The sequence below is a fragment of the Sapajus apella genome, unplaced genomic scaffold (assembly GCF_009761245.1).
Source record: "Sapajus apella isolate SASKATOON/1434 unplaced genomic scaffold, GSC_monkey_1.0 scaffold689, whole genome shotgun sequence".
Classification (NCBI taxonomy): domain Eukaryota; kingdom Metazoa; phylum Chordata; class Mammalia; order Primates; family Cebidae; genus Sapajus; species Sapajus apella.
In genome coordinates, this window is record NW_022437615.1 from 20,942 (window position 1) to 26,934 (window position 5,993).

The window sequence follows — 5,993 nt, forward strand, 5'->3', positions numbered from 1 at the left end:
ACATCTCAATCCCCCCATTAACAGAAATCATGCAGAAGAGAGTCAAAACACATGGGTATGCCCGGGCATGGTGACTCATGCCTGTAATCCCAGCACTTTGGACGGCTGAGGTGGGTGGATCGCTTAAGGTCAGGAGTTTGAAAAGAGCCCGGCCAACATGGTAAAACCATGTCTTTACTAAAAATACAAAAATTAGCTGGCCGTGATGGTGGGTGCCTGTAATCCCAGCTACTTGGAGGCTGAGGTATAAGAATTGCTTGAACCTGGGAGGTAGAGGTTGCAGTGAGCTGAGATTGTGCCACTGCACTCCAGCCTGGGTGATAGAGCGAGACTCTGTCTCAAAACACATATCCACACACAAATAATGGACACAGAAATATTTCATAATGCCCCCTGTAGGAAGGGCCCAGACAGAAGAGTAAAATCTCCTGGGTGCTGGACTGTTCAGTAAGTCAAAATAGGCAGTGTGGGCAGGCCACAGGCAAAAATCACATAACCTGAGTGCAGGGCCTATAAATACATCACAATATCCTCTATGAGCAGAGCCAAGACAGAATAGATCACATCAGCTAAGTGCTGGGCAAAATGACATGTCATAATCTCTACTAGAGGGTAGACCCAGGAAAGAATCATATCATTCAGATTCTGGGCAGAGGCTTACATCAGAATCACACTTACAGGAAGGTCCAGGGATGTTTCAGCAGTCTCACACATGTCCCAGTTGTAGGTTTGGTCTGAGTACATGAGCCACAATCTCAAAAATAAATTGGATCTGTACAAAAGAGACTTAATTCCTTCTGAAAACTGCTTTCCTTTAGTGCAGTCACAGCCTCACAGCTGTGGGGAATCTTGGTCTGAGATTCACCAATCCCCCTATGGACCAGATCCATGTATGAGAGTTAGTTATCCAACTTTCCACTGCTCCAGGTGGGAGATTCAGAGCCTCACAAGTGGGCTGTGTGTATGTAAAAGGATGACAATCTTTACTATTGGCCACCTGTCCAAAGGAGTGTCACAATGTCACCTGTGTGCTGGGCTCTGTGAGGACAGTCTCTCTACCATTCAAGGGCTGTGTATACTATGTAAGAGAGTCAACATCTGTTCTGGGACCTTCATGGCGGTATGCACCCATGATTGTATGTGAGGCCCTAAGTCCACATATGAGAGTCAACATCTCTCCTATTGGCTGAATCCAGATGGGAGAGTCCTGACCTCTATATGAACTGTGTTTATGAATGAGTCACCATCCCAACTGTGACCAGGTGTTCACATATGACAGTCAGAATTTTAACTGCAGACTATGTCTGCCTGTGAGTTCAGCGTTTCACCATTAGGCTCTTTTAGATATGAGGGTGACAATCCCAACAGTTGGCTGGGTGTGTGTATGAGAAACAGAATCTTGCTTGTTTTGTGGGCCCTGAGATGACATCCTCTGTACCACTGGAGGGCTTGATATAAGATACAAGGAAGTTACAGTTTCCTATGACTTTCATACAAAGAGGAGATGCAGGACCTTACCCATTTCACGAAGCCTAGCTATGAAAGTATCTCTTATATTGACAGGTTTGAGGAAAGAGGGTCAGCATCTTACCTGTGAGATGGGCAAGGATATATGTCATAATCATGCCTGTGGGTAGAGAGTGAGCAGGAGAGTCATCTCATCTGGGAGCCAGACAAGGCATATGTCAAAATCTTCCTTGAGGACAAAGACCATGTAGAAGAGTCACATTACCAGGGTGTTCAGTTATGGATATCTTACAATCCCTTCCTGAAAGCAGGGCACAGGATGCATAGTCACATCACCTGGATGCTGGGCCCAGTGATATGTCACAATGCTCCCTGCGGGCAATACCCAGGCAGGAAAGACACATCATCTCAACGGTGGGCCCAGCATTGTGTCCCAGTCTTTCCTGTGGGCAGAATGCTGGCAGAAAAGGAAACTCACATATCCTAGGTGATGGATTCAGGGATATGTCACATATCCTAGGTGATGGATTCAGGGATATGTAGAAAGGCTTTCTGTTGGCAGGGACAAGGCAGGATGGTTAAATCTTATTGATTTAGGAATCAGCCATATGTCTTAATACCCCATATATGCAAGGGCCAGAAAAATAAGAAAGTCACATTACCTAGGTGCTAGATGAAGGGACATGCCCCTGTACCCTTTTTTGTCAGGACATAGGCAGAAGTGAGTCACAACATATGAGTGATGAACAAAAAGATGTCATAATATCCCTGTTGGCAGGGCCCAGTTAGAAGAGTTGCATCACGTAGGTTTTGATCCCAGTCATGTATCACAACATAGAATATACGCAGGGCCCAGGCAGAAGAGGAGAGTCCCAACACCTAGATTCTTGGCTCTGTGATACATCACAATTCCTTCTTGGGCAGAGCCCAAGCAGCAGAAGACAGTCACATCGTCATTTAGGTGCTGGATCCAGCAATATGTCACAATACCCCCTAAGAAAAGGGCCTAGGCAGAAAAATCTCCTCACCTGGGCAATGACACACAGGTATATCCCAATGCTTTCTGTGTTAGGGCTCAGGAAGAAGAAAGTCACAAAGCCTGTGGGATAGACCAAGTCATATTTCACAATAACCCTAGTGAGCATCGATGAGGCATGAGTGGAGAGTCACATGATGTAGGTGCTGAGCTGAGTGATATATCACAATGCCTCCTGTGAGCAGGGACCAGGCAGGAGAAAGAAGTCAAATCACCTGGGTGATGGGTGCAGAGAGATGTCACAACATTCCAGGCAAGGGTAATATCATCTTGGTATTGGATTCAGAAGTATGTCACAATATCCCATGTGGGGATGACACAAGCAGGAAAGTCACAAAAACTGGGTGTGAGAACTGGCAATATATCAATTTCCACTGTGGACACACTCAAAAAAGAAAAGGACACTCACATTATCTAGGTTATGGGCCCAGAGATACAGTCCAATTTCCCACTGGCAGAGACCAGGCAGAAGTTTCACATAACCTTTGCACTAGGCAATGTGCTGGGTCACATCACTTAGGTGATAAACAGCAACACATCACTCTTTCTTTCTAAACACAGCCCAGGCAAAAAAGGAGCATCACATTTCCTAGGTGTAGGCCCAGATGTATGTCACTATATCTGTTATAGGCAAAGATGTGGTAAGGGGAGAAAGTCCAATCAAATAGTTGATGAACCCAAAGATATGTCACAATGCATTATGTGGGCAGGGTCCAAACACAAGACACACTTCACCTTGGTGCTGGTAACAGCAATATTCACAATGCCTTCTGAGGACAGTGCCAAGGCAAAAGAGTAACATCACCATGGTTTTGGGCCCAGCTTTATGTCACAATCTCCCCTGTGAGCAAAACCTCAGAAGACAAGAGAAGTCACATCAGCTCAGTAATGAACAAAGTTATATGTTTTGTTCTCTCCTAAGAGCTAAGACCAGGCAAATAAAGATAGTCATATCACTTGGGTGACAGGTCTGGGATATGAAACAATTTTCTGCATAGGCAGGACTTAGGCAGGAGAGTTAAATCAAATGGGCATAGGACCCACTGGTATATTACAATGCCTCCTGTGGGCAGCATCAAGGCACCAGAGGAGACACATGACCTGTGTGCAAGGCCCAGTGATGTCAAAATGCCCCCTCTGCTCAGCGCCGTTATATGTTACAATCTCATGTGTGACCTGTGTCCAGGCAGTAGAGTCGAACCACTCAGGTGCTGGACTGGAGCATATGTAACAATAACACCTACAGAAGGTCCAGGGTTGAGATTAACAATCTCACACATGTCCCCATTCTAGGCATGAGTCAACTTCCGTATGGTAGTTCTAAGTACACAAGTCACAATCTCAGTGGTCAACAGGATCTCAGTTTGAGAGCCCCATTCGTTCTGTGAATTGTGTTTTGTAAGTAAAGTCACAGCCTCATGGGTTTGCTGAATCTTAATTTGAGTGTCATGAACCCACTGTGGAACAGATTCACGTATGAAAGTCAAGTTTGCAACTTTTAGCCACCTCAGGGTGTGAGATTCAGAACCTCAACAGTGAGCTGTGTTCATGTGAAACAATGACAATCTTTACTCTCGCCTGGGTGTGCATATGAGAGTTACAATCTCACTTGTGTGCAGGGCCCTCCTAGAACAATCTCTGTACCACTCGGTGGCTTTATACAATACGCGAGAGTCAAAATTTGCTCTGAAATTTTCATGTTAGAGGGAACTTTGATTGTACCTGTGGCCCTAAGCCCAGGTGTGAAAGTCAACATCTTTCTTATTGATCGTGTCCAGATAGGAGAGTTTTCATCTGCCTAAAAGCTGTGTTTAAACATGAGTAACCATTCCATTTGTGGCTTGATGTTGAGGTATGAATGTCACAATTTAAGCTGTAGACTACATTTGCATGAGAGATTCAAAACATCACCTGTAGGCTCTGTCAATGTGAGAGGGTGGGTGAGAGTAGTAACTTTCTATAAGCTTCTTACAAAGAGGAGACACAGGGCCTTACTCATTTTTGTAAGCCTAAATATGAGAGTATCTCTTCTGTTCGCTGGTTCAACACACAAGGTATGCTAGTCATTATTGTACCTGTGAGCTGAACCAAGGTATATGTCACAATGCCACCTCTCAGTAGGAGCAAGCAGGAGAGACACAGCACCTAGGCACTAGGCCATGGATATGTCACAGTCTGTTATGAAAGCAGAGACCAGGCTGAAGGGTCACATCATTAGCATGCTTAGCCAAGAATATTTAAAAATCTCCTCCTGAAAGCAATACAACAGGAACAAAGTCAGCTCACCTGGGTGTTGGGCCCAGCAGTATGTCACAATGCTCTCTGTGGGACAATCCAAGGCAGGAGAGACACATCAACAGGTTGCTGGGTGCAGAAATACGTCACAATTTTTCTTGTTGGCAAAGTTCAGGCAGAAAATGTATCACAACTCTGAGGTGATGGATGCAGACATATGTCACAGGCTCGCTGCAGGCAGGGCTCAGGCAGGAGCCTCACATCCCTAGGTTCTGGGCCTGTGATGATCATAAGTGAATATGGCCACAGTTCCCATGGTGACTCATTGATGGACTCAGATCACAGGAACGGTGATAACTCTCATACCTGGATCCAGCCAATAAGAGAGATGTTCAATCTCGTTCCTGATTCTAGGGAATGAGTAAGATTGTGAATCCATACAGGCATGAAGGTATCAGAGCAGATAGTGACTCTCAGGTGTACATTTTAAAGCCCTTTAGCTGCACAGTGTGTCATGATAGGGCCCAACACACCAATGAGACTGTGACTCTTGTATCCTCGCCCAGCTGAAAATAAGAATTGTCACGCTCCCACTTGAATACAGCACACTAAATCTCATAGCTACAGGCAGTCAAAATTTGGAATTGTGTCTCAGACAAGAATCCAGTCCATATAAGGATTAATATAAAAACTATACAGACCAGGCATGGTGGCACACACCTGTAATCCCAGCAGTTTGGGAGGCCGAGGTGGATGAATCACAAGGTCAAGAATTCGAGACCGTCCTGGCCAAAATGGTGAAACCGCATCTCTACTAAAAATACAAAAATTAGGCTGGGCGTAGTGGCTCACGCCAGTAATCTAAGCACTTTGGAGGCCAAGGTGGGCGGATCACCTGAGGTCGGGAGTTCAAGACCAGCCTGACCAACATGGTGAAACCCTATCTTTAAATTAAAAAATAGCCGGGCGCGGTGGCTCACGCCTGTAATCCCAGCACTTTGGGAGGCCGAGGCAGGTGGATCACAAGGTCAAGAGATCGAGACCATCCTGGTCAACATGGTGAAACCCCGTCTCTACTAAAAATACAAAAAATTAGCTGGGCATGGTGGCACGTGCCTGTAATCCCAGCTACTGAGGAGGCTGAGGCAGGACAATTGCCTGAACCCAGGAGGCGGAGGTTGCGGTGAGCCGAGATCGCGCCATTGCACTCCAGCCTGGGTAACGAGAGCGAAACTCTGTCCCAAAAAAAAAAAAA